General features: G+C 44.5%; 1 non-coding gene across 1 annotated transcript; it reads left to right on the forward strand.

Moving 5' to 3' along the window:
• The first annotated feature begins 813 nt into the window (after positions 1-813).
• On the forward strand, positions 814-920 carry LOC131219660 (small nucleolar RNA R71). The gene has a single exon (XR_009158307.1). It is a non-coding gene; the product is annotated as a small nucleolar RNA R71 (small nucleolar RNA).
• The last annotated feature ends 20270 nt before the right edge of the window (positions 921-21190 follow it).

Below are 21190 nucleotides of genomic sequence, written 5' to 3' on the forward strand. Positions count from 1 at the left end.
TTTTCGGGCCTAACTGGAAGAGTTTTATCAATGATTTTTCAACTCCTAAGAGTGGTGATGGATTTAGCGTACCCCATCTGATTTGAAGAGCTGAGATTATTAATCTCGTACTGCGGTTTAGGATTAGGGAGAGGTTGTGCAGGAAGCATCCCATTTTCTATAACCGTCATACGAGAATCTATCTTTTGCATAAAATCTGTAATTCCCCGCATTGCCTGAGCCAGCTCTTGTATGGAATTTTGAACCGGTTCCTCTTGAGGTTTCACTTGATTTGGATTTTGATTGAAGAAACCTTGAGGGGTAGCCATTTGTCCATTCCTCCAACTAAAGTTTGGATGATTTTTCCAACCAAGATTGTACGTATTAGAGTTAGGTCCAGTAAAAGGTCTTTGATAGTTATTTACGACATTAGCTTGTTCATTCAACACTCCTCGAAAGGCAGGTATTGTAGGACAATTTTCAGTTGTATGAATGTTGCAATCACAGATGCCGCAAACAATTTCATTAACTTTATCCGTCTTTCCTTCCATGGCCTCAACTTTTCTTTTGAGCGTAGTCACTTTACACTTGAGATCATCCTCTTCTTTCAAGAGATATAATCCACCTTTCTCCTTTAATTGAGTTAGCCTAGACGTGGTGTTCGACTTTGGGTAATAGTCCCATGATTGTGTTTTTTCAGCAAGACTATCGAGGTAATCCCATACCTCGTCAACATCTTTATTAATGAACTCTCCATTACACATTGTCTCGACCATTTGGCGCATGGAAGATGTCAGTCCATCATAGAAAAAATTTATAATGCGCCACGTTTCAAATCCGTGTTGTAGGCATGAACTGACCAAATCTTTGAACCTTTCCCAATATTGGAAGAATGTTTCATCTTCCTTTTGGGCAAAGTTCATGATTGCTTTTCTGAGGGTAATCATTTTATGATGTGGGAAGAATTTTTTTATGAATTCCCTCTGCATGTCGTTCCATGTGCCAATGGATCTAGGACGCAGTGAATGTAACCACGTCTTAGCTTTCTCTTTTAAAGAAAAAGGAAAGAGTTTTAGCCTGATTGTATCCTCGGATATATTAGGAAAACATAATGTAGCTATAATCTCATCAAACTCTTTCAAATGTAAATATGGACTCTCTGATTCAAGTCCATGAAATTTGGAAAGGAGTTGGATAACTCCTGGCTTGATGTCCATTTGTCCTGTGTTTTCAGGAAAAATCATGCATGAGGGCGTACTCACTCCCGCTGGTTGTAGATAATCTTGTAAAGTACGAGGCGGGGGTGCCTGATGCACCTCGTTCTCATCTTGGGTATCCTCCACCCTGGGTGGAAGTAGAGGAGGTTGGTCTTCAGCTATAACTTCAATTAACTCAGGGGATTTCGAGCGGTATCTAGTCCTGCGATGGATAGTCAACCCCTCAACCAATCCTCCTTCAGTCAAGAGACAACGAGTGTCGTCACGGGCCCACTTGGGCATGAAACACTCAAAGCCCTCAATCAAATTTAAAACCTAATCCTAAGAAAGAAAATCTAAAAAGAAAGAGAGGGTTGGAAAGAAGTTACCAAATTGGAGGTCCGAAGTTAAAGACCTGCAAAAGAAAACAACCAAGTCAGTTTTAAAAGAGAATGTCTAGAATGAAAATCCTTAAAAAGAAAGATAGAGGTAAATTAGTTTCTAAAAGAAGAAAAGTCTAACTAGAAAGTAAATTACTCAAAGAGAACTGAAAAAAATAGAAAGTAGAGAAAGAACTCACCGAATTAGAAATTTCTATTTTAAAGGCCTACAGAATAGGAAAGTTAGTTTCTAAACAAAAATTCTATAAGTAAAAAATTAGGAAACAAAATTAGATTCTAAAAGAGTTAAAATTAGAAAGTTACTGCAAGACAAAAAATAGAAAGTTAATTTCTAAAAAGGGAAAGAAATAACCTAGTTTCCAAAATAAAAGAGAAAAGTTTCTAAAAACTATTTCCTACAAATAGGAAAGTACTAGAATTAGAAAATTTCTAAAATTCAAACCCTAAAAGTAGAACAAGTAGAGGAATTTAAGAAGGAATTACCAATTTAGAAACTCATATCAGGATCCGACAAAACAAGAAAAACAGGTTAGTTTCTAGAAATCAGAAAAACCTAGACCTATAGTTAGAAAAATCCTAATCTTAAACTAATTCTAAAACTAACTAATTTCAGAAAATCGTAGCCGTCAGTCCCCGGCAACGGCGCCAAAAACTTGTTCACTCCCCAAGTATAGGGTTGTGATGTAATAATAAACTCGGTGAGACCGAGGTCGAATCCACAGGGACTGAAACTTGTACGTGATCTGAAACTAACTAGATATAGAACTAGCAAAAAGATGTAATCCAAATCCAATGTAAATTGATGAATAATGGTGAGAGATTAATCTAAACTTAAGGAATTCAGAGGAAGGGAAACTGGGGATTCAGAGGATCCACTTGTAGAGATCAGGGAGATCTTATGCCATCATCATGTAAACTAAACTGAACTTCTTTTAATATAGTTTTTAAAGAGATGAAAAGTATAGGAATTAGAATGGATTCCATCATCAATCCATGCCCAGGAGGCAAAGCAAACAACTGAATTAAATAAATTTCCAACCAGTCAACAATGCATGAAAGTTAGGAAGGGTATCATCATCCGACCATGCCCAAGAGACGATGGTGAACAACAGGGCTTCCTGACGTCATATACATCAAAAGGGAAGAGGAGATATTCAAGGCCATTGCAGATCCATTGTAATTTCAGTCACAACAGACCATTAAAGACAAAAAAAACATTCCTTTAATAATCAATCACAGTCAGTTAATAAATTTAAATTAAAAGCATACAAGTAAAAAGCTCCCATCAGGCTACAAGCTTCACCTCTTAGCCCCAGCTAAGAGGTTAGCCCGTCATGATGCGGCTAACTCTTAAACAAAGATAAAAAGGAAAAAAACCTTTTACTCTCTATCTCTCTCCTTGCTCCAGATCCAATCTCAAGTCCAAAGCCTCTCTCCCAGCAAAAGTCCCTCCAGTCGTCCCAAAAAACGAGCCAAGCCACGTTCCAACTGCCCACCTCGTTCTCTCTCTCTCTCTCTCTCTCTCTCTCTCTCTCTCTCTCTCTTGCTTATATAGTCTGCTAGCAGTAGCGGAGAGGCCTGGCTGGAGTCGGTTTGTATGCTCCGCAACCCCCTTTGAAACTCCTTGCGCAAATCCATTTACGCAGCAAGAAAACAGCTGTGCCCGGGCTCTGTGTGGATGCACGGCCTGCGCTGGGATGAAGGTGGGCTCATTTCTTAGATTTTCTCGTGGGATCGGGTCCGTTCATTGGACTGTTCACGGAAAACCGGTCGTACATGAGTGTTTTTCGTCTGTTTTGGTGTGGCCCACCTGAGCTTTTTAGACCGCCGTCCGAGTTGCGTTTAAATGTTGAAAAACTGATCATGCAGGTCTCTTCAAATTTGCTCTCCTAGGTCTACATTAGCTGGGTCGTTTAAAGCTTCTGAACGGTTCAGATCATCGAACCGATCCTTGCCACGAATGCAAAACGGCCCAGATCTTCCGGTCACGTGCGAACAGAGCTTTCGCTCTTCTTGCGCTGAGATGATGGTGGGCCCCAATTAGATATCTTTTTGAGAAATCCACTCCGTCCATTATGATCCTCTCGAAAATCCATTAGGGAATGGATGGTTTTGAATTTATTTATGCATGGCCCACAAGAGTTTTCTCACTGCCGTCCATCTTCCGTTTTGACTGTTGAAATATGATATACGCTATCTCCTAAAATTCCGTCACCTAGGCTTTGGTAATAAGGCCTTTGAAATCCTAATGGACGATCCGGATCTTCTAAATACATGATGAGTGGGGCCCACAAAGCAATCCCAATGTCGGACTATTAACGCTGTTGCGTTTTTTAAGAGTCGGAGTTGTTTTTTTTATCGTAAGTGCATGGGTGCACGGCTGGTGCACATGCACACTGTGCACATGCAATGCACACGGGGGGTCCATCATAGTGTATGTACCAAATCTCCTCTGTCAATCTAGTTCTTCATATAATTTAAGGTGTTGAGACCGAAGATGAGGTACATCTAGAGATCAGGTGGGCCCCAGATCAGTAAATTGTGGGCTGATCTGTCCGTTGGGTCACTTCCACAGCGATCCAATGGATGATTTTTGATGCGTACGGTTAATTCATGATCATCAGGCCTCATATAAAGTTTGGAGTCAATCATATGGTGGGAACCCCATGATCTTGCATTACGGATGTCTTTTAGGCCTGTTTGAAGTGAGTGACTGGAATTTCTCTAATCTCTGACGTGTAAATCCTCGATCATGGTCCCATGGGGCCCCGTCCAATGCCTTGGTGAAGCCTGAGCTTTAAATCCATGCTTTTAGCATCCTTTCCAGTCCATGCTCGTAAATATACTCTGCATCACAAATACGATTAAATCAGGTCATTAACCGGCATCATGCTTGTAAATCCAGGAAATAATTGGGGTCTAATATGTAATATTTGACCCTCAACAAGGGCCCATAGTGCCGGGGTCCCTCCATCACTCGGTCTTTCTCACTCTCTCTCTCTTTCATATTTTTGGTGTGATGACGTGGCTGTGTGGCCCACCCAGATGGAACCCACCTTGATGTGTGTCTTATCTACACCATCTAACCATTTGGTGGCCCACCTGTAGCACGTCTGTAGGTGGGGCCCACCTTATATATATGTGTTACCCAAACCGTCCAGCGTCCAGGGACACTAGACATGGCTACATAGTGAAGTGTGAACTGACGATGAGGTGTACCGTCCGCAACCAAAAACGGATATCAGCTTGATTCCAAACTTGGAGTGGGCTGCTCATGTAGGGCCCACCTTAATGTATAAATTAAATCCACGCTGTCCATCTAATTTCCTAGTTCATTTTAGGCATTGAGCCGGAAAATGAAGCTAATCCGAATCCCAAGTGGGCCATAGTACAAATGTTAAGGGGTTGGGTTACCCACGTCATTTCTTACTTTTTTTGCATGGGAGGTTTGGAGTGAGTTTTCACTCATGGGACCGATATTGATGTATTTCTTAGATCCACACCATACGTCCATTTTCTGGCACATTTTAGTCGTGTAGCCCAAAAATCTACTCGATCTAACCATCAGGTGGACCAGACTACAACCGATGGTGGTAGTGGGAACACCCCCTCACGTCAACCATGCGGACGTGGGTGGGGGCGTCCCAACAATGGACCCCACCTTGATGTATTTGTTTAATTCATGCCGTCCACCACCTTCCCCATGTAGTTTTAGGCTATGAGTCGAAAAATGAGACAAACTTAGTTCTTAGTGGACCACACCGAGGGAAACAAATTCCCACTCTTGGAACTTTCTAATACCTACTGTTGTATGTATAAGTGGTGAACCTATCCATCATTAGACTCCTTTGGTCCATAGAGAGCTGGTCGATGTAATAAACGGTATGGATTATCCACTAGTGGGCCCCACATAGTAGAACAAAATAAATAAATAAATAAAGGAAGAAAGAGAAGAAGAAGAGGAAAAAAAAGTAAGTCCCTGGACGTTATTGTCCAGTGACGGTGAGGGTGGAAGCCTTACTGGGCTACCACCACAAGTGGATCCCACCATGATGAATTTGTTTAATCCACACCATCCACCATCTTCTCCTTATAATTTTAGGCCATGTGCTAAATTTTGAGGCAAATATGAGTCTCGAGTGAGCCGTACTAAGGGTATTAATGCCCATCCGTTGAAACACTCTATGACCCTCTTTGGAGTCCCTTGTCATCCAAACCAGTCCTAGTCAGAGTCTATTTAACCTCATTCGAGGTGGCCAAGACGGTGAACGGATTAGATTATTCACTTGGGGTGTCCCACCATGGACTTTATTGTAAGGCCCAAGATGGTGTATGTGTTGTATTTTCACGCTGCCCAGCCTGGTCCTCATTGAGAGGCAGGCCTAAATCCCAAGTGGACCATACTATAAATAGTGGTGATTGAGTGTCAACCATAGACTGACTTGAGAGGACCACCATAATGTGTTATATACCTGCTGTTCATCTATTCTTAGGGACATGGGCTACCTTATGCAGGCCCACCATGATGCATGTGTTGCATCCAAACCGTCCAATCCTTTGGCAAGCTTGTCTTATAGGCTTGAGACTAAAAATAAGTCAGATCTAAAGTTCAAGTGGACCCCACCATTTAAATAGTGGACAGTGACATCCACCGTTCAAACTTCTAAGGGCCATGGTAGTTTTCAATTAAGCTGATATTTGTCTTCACTTCATTTATCACTATGTTAACTTATGAATAGATTATATCACAAATACAAAACGGCGGGCCACACCATGATGTGTCTAGCCCTTTGATCAGGTGGATCACACCGTAAAGAAATAGTGGGTTTGAACGTCCACCATTAAACCCTTGGGAATTTTAATGATGGAAATCCTTATCACCACTTATATTTGGGTGTGGCCCATTTGATAAACATATGACCATGTGATGTGGCCCACTTGCCATATTTATGGCCCATTGTTGAGGCCCACCTTGATGTGTATGGGGCCCGTTGTTGAGGCCCACCTTGATGTGTATGAGGCCGTTGTTGAGACCCACTTTAATATATATAAGGCCCATGTGATTAGGCCTATCTTGATGTATTTGTGGCCCATCCATTTAGGCCCACCTATTGTAAATATTCGAGGCCCACGTGTAGGGCCCACCTATTGTGTATTTAAAGCCCATGGGTTGTGGCCCATAGTGATGTATATTAGGCTCATATGATGTAGCCCATAGTGATGTATATTAGGCCCAGGTATGTGGTCCACCTGTGAAGTATATTTGAGGCCCACTTGCGATGTCTTCGAGGCCCAATGTGATGTATTCGAGGCCCAGGGGCAAGGCCTGATGTGATGTATATGTGGCTCATCGAGATGTATCTGAGGCCCATGGGGGTGGCCCATTGTGATACGTTTGAGGCCTTTGTAGGAAGCCTAATGTGATATATGAGAGGCCCATGAATGAGGCCAATGTGATGTATGTATGGCCATTACGTTGTGTATAAATCCCTTATGTAGGCCACTCACTGGGAGCAATGTTGGTTAGATGTCCACATTGATGTGCAATGATGGTTAGATGTCCTCATTGTGACCTTTCCATAGGCTTTGTTAGGCCCATTCGCACCATTCTCTAAGCGGGTTAACCCAAATAAGTGGGCCTCATTCGCCATACACGGATGACTCCGTGCCATCAGATTTGATATAACCACAGCCGTGGGCAGATCTTTATATTATGGTTGATCAGTTGTCCATCAATGGACCCCGCCTTGTTTATATGCTGATTGTCGGTGCCGATTATCGATGCTGATTATCGATGCCGATTGTCGAGGCTGATTGCTGAGGCCTATTCCGATTGCTGAGGCCTATTATGATATATTTCCGGCCCATATGATGAGGCTCGACTTAATATATATTAGGCTCGTGTGAGCAGCCCATTGCGATGTATATTAGACCTGTAAGATGCAACCCACTTGATGTACATGTGGCTCATGAGTGAGGCCCATCGTGATGTGTATTAAGCTCTTGAATGAAGCCCATGGTGTTGTATATTTGGTCCTTGTGTGAGGCCATGAGTCCACTGTATGTTAGGCTCTATATGGGTCATTCTTTGGGGGCAATGTTGGTTAAATGTCCACATTATCGAGGTTGATTGTTGATGCAGGTTATTGATACTGATTATGAGTATGTGACCGCGTAGCATCATGATACATGCCCATTCGCATCATCTGCATGTTTGTTATAAGATGTGGTTGACCATTGCATATGACATTGGGCAAGTTGTCATGAGACTCCCAGATAGGCGGAGGTTATTTCGCGTGAGTGCACAATATGTGCAGGATTGATGCATGACTAGATTGTATGACTTATGCATCTTGCATTATGTGTTGTGATTACTGTACGCCCTAACGACATTAGGGTCGTAGCCTCCACAGGCATATCGTGGGTGGCCAGATGGGACACCGAAAATGTTTGGTTCGAGCATTGGGCTGTCATAGATGGCCTTGGGTGAAAATCTCTAAAACCCTCTTGGTACCAGAGGTCGCCCCAACGTCGAGACCGAGTGGATATATATGGGCGCCCGAGTGCCGAATACCAGGAGGCTGCATCTCCCACTGTGTCGTGGTGAGTTGGGAGAGGGTGTGGCCTTACCCGCCCAAGAGAGTAGGCATAGCTAGGTAGAGTTTGACCAACTCGAGGAATGGGTCTGCTATCAAAGAGCCGGGTAGGTATTGGCAGACTACTAGCCAGGCGGATAGTGAGGTCTTTTCTACTTATCTAGTTGTGCGCTGATGGGGTGGCAGGTGGCGTGGAGTGTACTAGACCCTGGTGATGATCCCAAAGAGTAAGCGTACTGATACGTGGACTTATTGAGCAAGAATTGCATATTCATTCATTCAATCATTCGCTATCCACTCGGGCTGGTAGTGCGTAACTATTTGTTACGTGTACCTTCGCATGGCCAGGATTTCGGTTGGGCACGTGACTAACCTGAGATCAGGAGTTTACCACATTGAGTCTGACTATCCAAAATTAGGTATGGGACTGGTTTGGATAGAAGTCTCTTATGGTGGACCCCGTAGCCTGCGATACTACGTACTATCATCCCGACTTCACACTCCACCATGGTCATTTCATTCGCACCGCATATTACATTGCACCCACGGTACTTAGCATTTTGGATTACTATGTTTCTGCACTTATATGGCTTAGACGAACTTAGCAGAATTTACATATTGCATTATACCATCGGCATCTGATATTTGGCTCTCTTTGACTCCTCATTTATATAGCTGATCTGTATTACATACTCTGATATTGTATGACTTGTGGACTTACCAATATAATTTTATTTACTATGATATCGTATCTTGTCAGTATTTTCGTTTATTCTATTGTATAATTTATGGCATTGTATTGCATACTTGACACTTACCTTACACACTTTCACCATCCTCTAAGCTTTCTATAAACTTATGCACGATAGATGCGTGAAGGTGATGTTAGGTTGCAGCAGCGTTGAGCTTGGAGCGTGCAGCTGTCTTCTGGAGCTTTGATTTCGATATATGTATTTTCCTTTCAGCATTGTATTCAAATGATTATATTAGTGGATATGTGATGATGATGTTGCCTTTATGATTTGGGTATACTTGTGGTTATTCTTCTTATGAGACAAATGTACATTAAAAAATCCTCCTTGTAAGATCTCAGGATCGGAACCTGGCGTATGGACGCTAGGAGCTAAGAATGGGGTACTACGGAGGTTGTCGGCACTGGGTTCGGCAATCTGGATTCCTGTAATTCTGATTTTTGGGTTTGGGGCGTGACAATGGCTAACTTGGAATGGTGGGCTTCTATCATTACTTCCTTCCTCAATTCGAAGTCGTTTGGAACACATACTCATCCCTGATACCAAAGACCACCATCGTTACCAACCTTCCAGTTAGGCATTTCTTCATTCTTGCACCTTTCTTTCATCTTTACGAGTCATTCATCCTAGTCCTGTGCTGAGATCATGTGTCAGATCAGGGTTGGCTCTGTAGTCAATAGAGCCACATAGGCATCAGGTTCGTCGAGGGTGAGCTGGATATCGAAGTCTTGTACAAATTCCATCATTTTCCATTCCTTGATCATCAGAGTGGCTACTAGCTCGTGCTTCTTCTTTCGACTCAGAGCATCGGCCATGGAGTTTGCCTTACCAGGGTGGTATGAGATTTCGAAATGGAAGTCTTTAAGAGTCTTCATCCACCGACACTGGCGCATGTTCAAGTCCTTTTGAGTAAAATTGTACTTTAGGCTCTTGTAATCGCAGCATAAGTAAAAATCTTCTCCGTACAGGTAATGCCTCCATATCTTCAAGGCAAATAGCATAGTTGCCAATTCCAAGTTATAGGTCGGGTAGTTCTCCTCGTGCTTCTTCAATTGGCGAGAGGCGTAAGCGATCACCTTATTGTTCTGCATAAGAGCACAACCGAGGCCCAACTTCTAGGCATCACTATATACCATGAACTTCTCCCCTTCTTGTGGGAGAGTGAGCACCGGTGCAAAGGTTAGTCTCATTTTCAACTCCTAGAATGTTGCTTCCGTGTTTTTGTCCCATGTGAATCGGGTGTATTTCTTTGTCAGTTAAGTGAGCGGTCGTGTGATTCTAGACAATTTCTTGATGAAGCGTTTGCTTGATGAAGCGTCTGTAGTACCCGGCCATGCTTAGGAAACTCCAAACTTCAGTCACTGTAGTGGGCTGCTCCCACTTAGATACTGCTTCCACCTTAGATGGATCGACCGCTATTCCTTCTGCCTGTACTGCATGCCCTAAGAATTTCACTTCCTGGTCCCAGAACTCGCATTTAGACAACTTAGCATACAGTTGGTTATCCTTTAGCGTACTTAGGACCGTACGCAGATGTTGTTCATGCTCCTCTTGGCTTTTGGAGTAGACCATGATGTCGTCAATGAACACGATTACGAACCGGTTTAGGTAAGGCATGAAAACTCGGTTCATAAGGTCCATAAAAACTGTCGGAGCATTAGTGAGACTGAAAGACATTACCAGGAACTCGTAGTGCCTATAACGAGTCCTGAAAGCTGTCTTTGGGATGTCCTCATCCCTGATCCTCAGCTGGTGATATCCTGAACACAAGTCTATTTTGGAGAAGTACTTGGCGTCTTTCAACTGATCAAATAGATCGTCGATACGCGGTAAAGGATATCTGTTCTTGATTATTACATCGTTCAGTCTCCTGTAGTCTATACAGAGACGCATTGACCCGTCCTTTTTCTTAACAAAGAAAACCGGTGCTCTCCAAGGAGAAATGCTAGGACGGATAAAGCCCCGAGCTAATACCTCATCAATCTGACTCCTCAACTCCTCCATCTCGCAAGGAGGCATGCGAAATGAAGGGAGTGATATAGGAGCAGTTCCTAGCTTAAGGTCAATACAGAAATCTACCGCCCTCCTCGGGGGTAGTCCTGGTATTTCTTGAAATACTTCGAGGAAATCTCGGACTACCGGTATCTGTTTGATGGTGACTTTTACTGATTTAGCTTTCTCTAGAGCCAGCAAGCTCACAAATTCTTGGTATCTGCCCCTCCCTCTTAAAGTGAAAGAGGCCTGCCCTGAGATGGATATGGTCACAGTTTTGTCGCGACAATCCATGACCGCACGTACCAACGTGAGCCAGTCTATCCTAAGGATGACGTCAAACTGCCTGACAGGCATGGCGATTAGGTCCACGACAACCTCGCGATTTGCGAGCGTGATGGGACATGCTCTACACATCTTGTCTATTTCTAGAAATTTACCCATCGGGGATGCTACAACTAAGGGGGCATGCATCCGAGTTGTGTTCAGTTCTAATCTAAGTACAATAGCAGAATTAATGAAAGATAAAGTTGCACCAGAATCAAATAAAGTGAGTACAGGGGTACCGTTAATGTGGGCGGTACCATGAATGGTCTGAAGGGGGTCCTGTTTGACCTCTGTGACAGCTATAGCATATACTCGTGCTGGGGGAGCCCTCTGCTGAGTTGGGGGCCCTTGTCTGGGCTGTTGAGGCCTATGTGTTGCCCTTGCTGCCGTCTAATTCTACAGGGGTCGGTTTACCAGAGGCAGAAGGCCCTGATCTCATAGCCTCTAGAAGCAGTTTCAAGTATTGTGGTTTGCCTTCCCGCAGTAACCGCAGTCACCGCCAGGAGGTAAAGGTGGTGCTCTTGCAAACAGCGGTCTGGACCTCCTTATTGGAATAGGTGGGGTAGGAGGAGGCTGCCTTAGTTGGAACGGGGCGTCCCAAGTCGGTAGGCGGGAGCGGATGGTGCGCTCAAAATCTTTTTCTACGCACATTGCCTTATCCACCAATTCCGGGAAGTCCCTGAAATCTCAGGTGCATAGCCGAGATTATATCCTGGGCTTTAGCCCCTCCTTAAACTTCTCTAGCTTATACTCCTCATCCTCAAGGGCTTTGGGTACATATTAGGATAGCTCGTCAAACAGCGACTGTCAGGCTTCCTTTTTCCAATTTCAAGAATCGTCAATATAATACCATAATCATACAATATCGAAAATACTGATAAGATCATAAATCGTATGATATCAGAGTAAGCGGAAATACTAGCAAGTCCATGAGTTAATCGATATCAAAATACGCAATACATATCAGCTATACAAATGAGGAATCATAAAGAGCCAAATATCAGATGCCGATGATGCAATGCAATATACAATTCCTGATGAGTTCACGAATAGCATCAGTCATACCTAGACCACATAAATGCAAAAACACAGTAATCCAAAATGTCATATGCCACGGATGTAATGCAATATGTGGTGTGAATGGAATGACCATGCTGAAGTGTGAAGTTGGGATGATAGCATGTAGTATCGTAGGCTATGGGGTCCATCACAAGGAACTTCTATCCAAACCAGTCCCATACCTAAATTTGGATAGTCAAACTCAATGTGGTAAACTCCTGATCTCAAGTTAGTCTCACGCCCTAACCGAAATCCTGGCCATTGCGAAGGTACACGTAACAAATAATTGTGCACCACCAGCCCAAGTGGATAGTGAATGAATGAATGAATGAGTATGCAACTCCTGCTCAATAAGTTCACATATCAGTACAGTTCATCTTTAGGATCATCATCTGGATCTAGTACATTCTACATGCAACCGCCGCCCACTGACGCGCCACCATGCAAGTGGAAGAGACCTTAACATCCACCTAGCTAGCAGTTAGCCAATATCTACCCGGCACGTCGATAGTGGACCCATTTACGAGCTGGTCAAACTCAGCCTAGCTATACCCCCTATCCTCGGGCGGGTAAGGCCACACCCCCTCCCAACCGACCACGACACAGTGGGAGACGCGGCAACCCAGTATTCGACAATCGAGCACTCATGTATCTACTTGGTCTCGATGTTGGGGCGTCCTCTGGTACCAAAAGGGTTTAGAGATTTTCACTCAGGGCCATCTATGGCAGCCTGATGCTAGTAACAGATTTTCAGTGTCTCATCTGGTCATCCACGATATGCCTATGGAGGCTACGGCACTAATGTCGCTAAGGCGTACAGTAATCACAATGCAAGATGCATGAGTCATACAATCCAGTCATGCATTAATCCTGCGCATACCATGCACTCACGCGAGATAACCTCCACCTATCTGGGAGTCTCATAACAACCTGCCTAATGTCATATGCAATGGTTAACCACATCTCATAACAAACATACAGATGATGCGTATGGGCATGTATCATGATGTTATGCTGTCACATACTCATAATCAGTATCAGTAACCGGCATCAATAACCAACCTTGACAACGTGGATATTTAACCAACATTGCCCCCAAGGAATGGCCCACATAGAGCCTAACATTAGTGGACCCATGACCTCACAAGAGGGCCAAAAATACAACATCATGGGCCTCACTCAAGAGCTTAATATATTTCACGATGGGCCTAACATACATCATAATGGGCTTCATAGCCTGGCCCTCAAATACACCACAATGGACCTCATACAATCATAATGGGCCGCGTCACATGGGCCTAATACACATCACATGGGCTGCATCACATGGGCCTATATACATTGGATGGGCCACATCTCATGGGCCCCGAATACTTCACAATGGGCCACAACCCATGGGCCCCAAGTACATCGTAATGGGCCTCTCACATGGGTCCATTATGCAACACATCAAGGTGGGCCTCAATGGATGGCTATAAATACGTCACATTGGGCCTCATATTCATCAAGTGGGTCGCATCACATGGGCCACATATACATCACAATGGGCCTCTAACACAGGCCTAATATACATCACAATGGGCTCCATAGCCTTATATATATTACATTAGGCCTCGACAATCGGAATCGACCACGATACTCGGCCTTGACAGTAAGGATCGGCCTATACAATCGGCCTCGACAGATCGGAATCGGCCACGATACTCGGCCTTGACAATCGGGATCGGCCTATATAATCGACCTCGACAGATCGAAATTGGCCACGATACTCGGCCTTGACAATCAGGATTGGACTATACAATCGGCCTCGACAGATCGAGATCGGCCTCAACAATCAGAATCAGCCCATACAATTGGCCTCGACAAATCAAAATCCGCCATCGGTCAGGACAATCAGCCTCGATCGTTAATCGGTAATCGGCCACAACAATCAGAATCAATCGATAATCGGCCTCGATGATTGGAATCGGCAATCGGCCACAATAATCGGAGTCGATCGATAATTAGCCTCAATAATCGGACGAATAAGACCTAAGGGAAGGTCACAATGTGGACATTAAACCATTATTGCCCATCAATGTGGCCATTTAACCCACAATGCTCCTAAGGAGTGGCCCATAAAGAGCCAAACGTATATTGGGCCCATAGCCTTACACAAGGATCTAATATACAACGCAATGGGCCACGTGGCATGAGCCTAATATGTCACATCGGGCATCGTGTACATCAAGCTGAGACTCATCATATGGGTCTCATTTACGCCAAGTGGGTCGCATCAATGGGTCGCACCACTGGACCTCATACACACAATAGATGGGCCCTATTCATGGGCCTCAAATACATAACATGTGGGTCTTTCACATAGGTCTCGTATGCATCAAATGGTCCACATATCTGGGTCTCGAATACATCAAATGGCCCATGCGTCATAGGCCAAATACACGTCACAATGGGCCTTACTCATAGGCTACGAATACATCACAATGGGCCTTATCCACGGGCCTTGAATACATCACAATGGGTCTTATCGATAGGCCTTCAATACATCACAATGGGCCTTGCCTATAGGCCTTGAATACATCACAATGGGCCTTTCCTATAGGCCTTGAATACATCACAATGGGCCTTTCCTATAGGCCTTGAATACATCACAATGGGCCTCGCCCACGGGCCCTAAATACATCACAATGGGCCTTGCTCATGGGCCTCAACGCTGGGCCTCATATATAATGAGTGGGCCACATCATGTGTGCCTCATACATATCAAGTGAGCCATATCATATGGGCCACATCTATATCAAGGTGGCCTCAACAATGGGCCTTGTACACATTAAGGTGGACCCCCTCAAATGGGCCTTATGTAAGGCCCATATCCTAGTTCGTACTGTTCCGTCGACTGCCGTGATCCTTCCTGTCAAATTTCGGCAACCTGCGACATATAATCGATGTTTGCGCGTGACCCTAAGTCGTATCCTATAGATTTGAGTCGGCTTAATCGGAGACTTGTACCATTGCGACCGCACCGTCACCGCGGTTCTAACGCCACAACTCGCGCACCGATCCGATACCCTGGTAGAGAGATATGGGCCGGCATTTATTTCGAAGAAAACGCCATGCATTTGCAATCCTAAGAGAATCTCTACAACATGTCCCATTAATCAATCAATCAATCACCTCATATCAAGTACAAGAGCACTCATGCTTTCTTTCTCCACAAGTTAAGCAACCACTAAAGTCAACCCATCACTCACCTCACCCATCACTCACCTCACATCCATCACTCCATCACTCAACACTCTCTCTCCTTACATCCTCTCTCTCTCTCTCTCTCTTTCTCTTCACAAATTTCAAGCAAGAGAAGAGGCTCACGTCCAAGCTCTTCCATGAGAGAAAAGTGAGTTTGTGTGGCCTACTTCCTCTCCCTAGATCCATCATCCTAGCCATTCAAACCTCATATTCCACCATCAAAGTGAGACACAAGGAGATTGGCTTTCCAATGGACCAAGAAGATTGAAGGTGGATGCTTTATATGCTAGATTTTTCATGTTTTGATGATGGGCCAAGTGAGGCCTACCGATTGATGGTATGGATCTCACTTTGGACCCTTAATGTGGCCGATGGCCTACCGTGATCCTCATGACCATTCCATGATGGGGCCATTCTCCATAGACCCCATCATGATGTTTACTTTTCTTGCATGGATAGAGGTCATCTAGACCTTTCATGTTGGTGGAGAAAGGATCTCCACCATTGATTTTCGATTTAATGGGCCCACGTGAAATGAGACTCACTTGATGTATGTTTTAAATCATTCAAGGGAGGGCTCATAATGTCGGGGTCCCTCCATCACATGTGTGTCTCTCTCTCTCTCCCCCTCTCTTTTTCATTTGTTTTGTGTATTAAGATGTGATTGTGTAACCCACTTAATGAGCTAGGAGATGTCCAAACCGTTCATCAAATGGACCTCACCTTGATGTGTTCCTTATGCACACCATCCAACCATTTGGTGGCCCACCCTAGTAGCACGTCTATGGGTAGGGCCCACCTTAAATGTGTTATATGCAACCTTTCAAAGTCCCTAGACGCTGGACGGGCTACACAGTGAAGGGTGAGCTGACAGTGGGTGTACTAACGTCAGTAGTAAAAAGAAAAAAAATGGTTTTGGGAAGGGTTGTCCATGTATGCCCCACCTCGACATATAAATTCAATCCATGCCGTCCATCCTTTTCCCCATACCATTTTAGGCGTTAAGCTGAAAAATGAGGTTAATATGACTCTCAGGCAAGCCATAGCATAACAAACAGTGTGCTTACCATTGAAATCCACCCTGTTGTTTTGATGCGCCAAAATATAACGAATATTGGGCTTGTTTCATCTGTCTTGGTCAGTAAAGACCAATGGGTGAGGTGGATTTTGTTTATGCGGGCCCTACCACAGAAAAACCTCAGAAAAATATGTTTTCAAAAAAATAAATAAATAAATAAAATTATAAGTAGGCAGCGCCTGCTGCTACGTTTGGGTGAGTGGACAGGGACCACAGTCCCATGTGTGGGCCCCATCGTGATGTGTCCTGACCATCCACACCATGCATTGGTGGGCCCCTTAGGCTAGTGGGGCCCCTACCAAAAATCAGTCGTATACACAGTTCGGGTGGCCCACATCATAGGAAACAACGTGATTGAACGTCTGCCATTGAAACCCTTTTCTGGGTCACAGAAGTTTTGGATCACCATGAAATTTGTTTTTCTTATGCATCCAGGTCTGTGTAACCTTATGAACAGATTGGATGGAAAGTAAACATTATGGTGGGCCCCATGTGGGACCCACTGATGCATGTATTGTAACCCACATCGTCCCTGGGTGGGACGGCTGGTGTACCTCACTCCAGTAGCCTGTTGGAGTGGCGTCACTAAGCTCTGTGGGCCCCCCTTGTATCATCCACACCGTCTATCTATGGACCCCACCATGATGCATGCTCTACATCCAAACTGTCCATCCATTTTTAAAGCTCATTTCATGGCATGAGCTAAAGAATGAGTTAGATCCATAGTTCAAGTGGACCCCACTATATAAAATAGTGGACAGTGACCTCTACTATTCAAACTTCTTAAGAGCCATAGCAGTTTCCACTCAAGCTTATATTTTTATTTTCAATTCATCTATCACTATGTTAATTTATGAATAGGTTGGTTCTCAAAATACCTCACGGAAGGCCACACCATCCGGCCGTTGATTAGGTGGACCACACTATAGAAAACAGTGGGTTTGACCATCCACCATTAAAACCCCTTTCAGGTCAGTGTGACCTTGTGATTAGATTGGATGGGAAATAAACGTCATCGTGGGCCTTAGGAATTTTAATGGTGGAAATCATTATCATCACTTATCTTGGGTATGGCCCATTTGATATACATAAGGCCCATTTGAGGAGGCCCACCTTGATGTATTTATGGCCCGTTGTTGAGGCCCATCTTGACATTTACAAGGCCCATTTGAGGAGGCCCACCTTGATGTAGTTATGGCCCATCCATTTAGGCCCACCTTGATATACAAGAGGCCCATGTTGTGAGGCCCATTTGATGTATTGGAGGCTCATGGGTCGAGGCCCAATGGGATGTACATAAGGCCCATTGAATGTGATTCCACCATGGTTTATGTGTTGGCCTTTATGGCAGGCTATGCCTTGGGAGCAATGTTAGTTTTACGTCCACATTATAAGAATAATGTTAGTTAAATGTCCGCATTATAACTCTCCCTAGGGCCCATTAATAGGCCCATACTTGTTGTACGTAGGCCATCAAGGCCCATCTTCGCTGTGAGGATAGTTCATCACCATATAAAATACTCAGTATAACTCCATGATTCATGCCCATACGCATCATATGTATGCCTGATACGAGGAATGTTTGATCATAGCATACGCTATTGGGCAGACTATTTACGGGACTCCTTATGAGACGGAGTGCCCACATTATCGCGTCGTACGCGCAGGATTGCTGCATGACTGGATAGTATGACTCATGCATCTCGCATATATGTGACTTGATCATTGTACGCCCTAGCGACATCAGGGTCATGGCCTTCACAGGCAAATCGTGGATGGCTAAAATGGAATACCAAAAATACTTGGTTCTAGCACTGTGGGCACTTAGGATGTCCTTGGGTGAAAATTCCAGAATCTCCGAGGCTAGGAGGTGCCCCAATGTTTAGACCGAGTGGAACATGAGCGCCCGAGTGCCGAATACCAATAGGTCGCGTCTCCCACTGTGTTGTGGTCGGTTGGGAGGCGGTGTGGCTTTATCCGTCCGAGTGAGGGGGCGATAAGCTAGGCTGAGTATGACCAGCTCGTAAATGGGTCTACTATCGATGAGCCGGGTAGGTGTTGACAGACTACTAGTCAGTCGGATAGTGAGGTCTATTCCGCTCACTGGACTGTGCAGCTAGGGAGGAGGCAGTCGGTGTCGAGTGTAATAGATCCCGGTGATTTTCTCAGAGAGCAACCGTACTGATATGTGGACATATTGAGCGAGAATTGCATATCCATTCATTCATTCATTCAATATCCACTCGGGCTGGTAGTGCGTAACTATTTGTTACGTGTACCTTCGCATAGCTAGGATTTCGGTTGGGCGCGCGACTAACCTGAGATCAGGAGTTTACCACATTGAGTCGGACTATCCAAATTTAGGTATGGGACTGGTTTAGATAGAAGTTTCTTGTGGTTGATCCCGTAGCCTGCAATACTACGTACTATCATCCCAACTTCACATTCCAGCATGATCATTTCATTCGCACCGCATATTACATTGCATCCGCAGTACTTAGCATTTTGTGTTACTATGTTTTTGCACTTATATGGCCTAGATGAGGTTAATGGTATTCGTGGCTTGTCAGGGTTTGCATATTGCATTTGCATCCTCAGCATCTGTTATTTTCTTATTATGTTTTGCATCACATAGCCTTGGTACGACTGATAGCACTCATGGACTTACCAGTATATTTCCGCTTACTTTGATATCGTATGATTCATGATCTTGTCAGTATTTTTGCTTATTCCGATTGTGTATGATTTATGGGCTTTATGGTATACTTGATACTTATCTTGTGCACATACTTACACCACCCTCTAAGATTTCTATAAGCTTATGCACGATAGATACGTGTAGGTAATGTTAGGTTGCAGCAGTGTTGAGCTTGGAGCATGCAACGGTCTTCTGGAGCTTGATTTTTTATTTATGTATTTCCCTTTCAGTATTGTACTTAAATGATTATATTAGTGGATATGTGATGATGATGTTGCCTTTATGACTTGGTTATACTTGTGGTTATGCTCCATTACAAAAAAATTTCATATTGAAAATCCTCCTTGTCTGATCTCAGGATCGGAATCGGGCACGTGAGTGCTGGGATCCGAGAATGAGGCACTATGGAGGCTGTCGGCGCCAGATTCAGTGATCGAGAATTTTGTAAGCCCGTTTTCTAAGTTTGGGGCGTGACAGAAGTTGGTATCAGAGCATAACTTGGGAATACCTGAGGATAACATCACATATCTGCTGATAGTTACACTACACTATGTGATTGTTGAGAACTTAGAATGGTTAGACCCCGGAGTTTGAATAACTTAGAAACTCCCTGATATAGCTCCCTATCATGTGTGCATTCGAGAGTGGTCAAGGATGATAGGCCATTGTTCTTTCCTGTAAGACATGGCACCTAAGAGACTAACCCGAGCGACTTTCATTTCCTCGCCTGAGATCCCTGTTCCCCCACCTGAGATTTCTAGACCCCCACCCGAGTCTAGCGTAGCCCCGACCATGTCCGAAAGTGCAGACCAGCTACAGCAGATGTTGCAAGCAATGATCGTCATTCTTCAGAGAGGAGACCGGAAGAGGAAGGCCCCCTTCGGTAGCTCCCAGGTGCAGTGATGTCGACGGCCATAGAGGTATAAGAACCGTCCGTCCTTCTAAGCATTTGCACCACCTAAACGTCAATCCTCAAGTGTATGCTTCAGATGTGGTGTGACGGGGCACCGCATCTAGGAGTACCCGCACCCTCAGCAGCTCCTGCCACCTAGACCGTTCTCAGGTGCTTGCTTTGGGTGCGATGGGATAGGGCATCGTAGGAGCGAGTATCTCCGTCCTCAGCAGCAGTAGTAGGATCCTCAGACATCAGGAGGAGGAGTCGACGATTCGTGTGACTTGGCCCCTACACCACCTTCCTAAATTGTTCATGAATGAGGCGTCCTGGGAGTTAGAGCTTGAGATTTGTGGGCGTTATCCCCATCCCTTAGATGTTTGATTATGTTGGTATGTTGTATTCTGATTATATATATAGTGGTGTGGTTTCCCTCCCTTGGTAAGTTCTGCATTGGTTATGTTATGGTTTAAATTTCGAGGATGAAATTTTTATTAGGTAAGAAGAGCTGTAAGGCCCCTATCCTAGTCCATACTGCTCCATCGACTGTCGTGATCCTTCCCGTCGAATTCCGGCAACCTGCGACGTATAATCGATGTTTGCGCGCGACCCTAAGTCGTATCCTATAGATTTGGGTCGGCTTAATCCGAGACTTATACCATTACGACCGCACCGTCGCCGTGACTCGCACACCGATCCGATACCCTGGCAGGGAGATGTGGGCCGGCGTTTATTTCGAAGAAAATATTGCGCGTTTGCAATCCCAAGAGAATCTCTGCAACATGTCCCATTAATCAATCAATCAATCAATCACCTCATGTCAAGTACAAGAGCACCCATGCTTTCTTTCTCCACAAGTTAAGCAACCACTAAAGTCAACCCATCACTCACCTCACCCATCACTCACCTCACATCCATCACTCCATCAGCCATCACTCTCTCTCCTTACATCCTCTCTCTCTCTCTCTTCATAA

Source organism: Magnolia sinica, chromosome 11, assembly GCF_029962835.1.
Source record: "Magnolia sinica isolate HGM2019 chromosome 11, MsV1, whole genome shotgun sequence".
Classification (NCBI taxonomy): domain Eukaryota; kingdom Viridiplantae; phylum Streptophyta; class Magnoliopsida; order Magnoliales; family Magnoliaceae; genus Magnolia; species Magnolia sinica.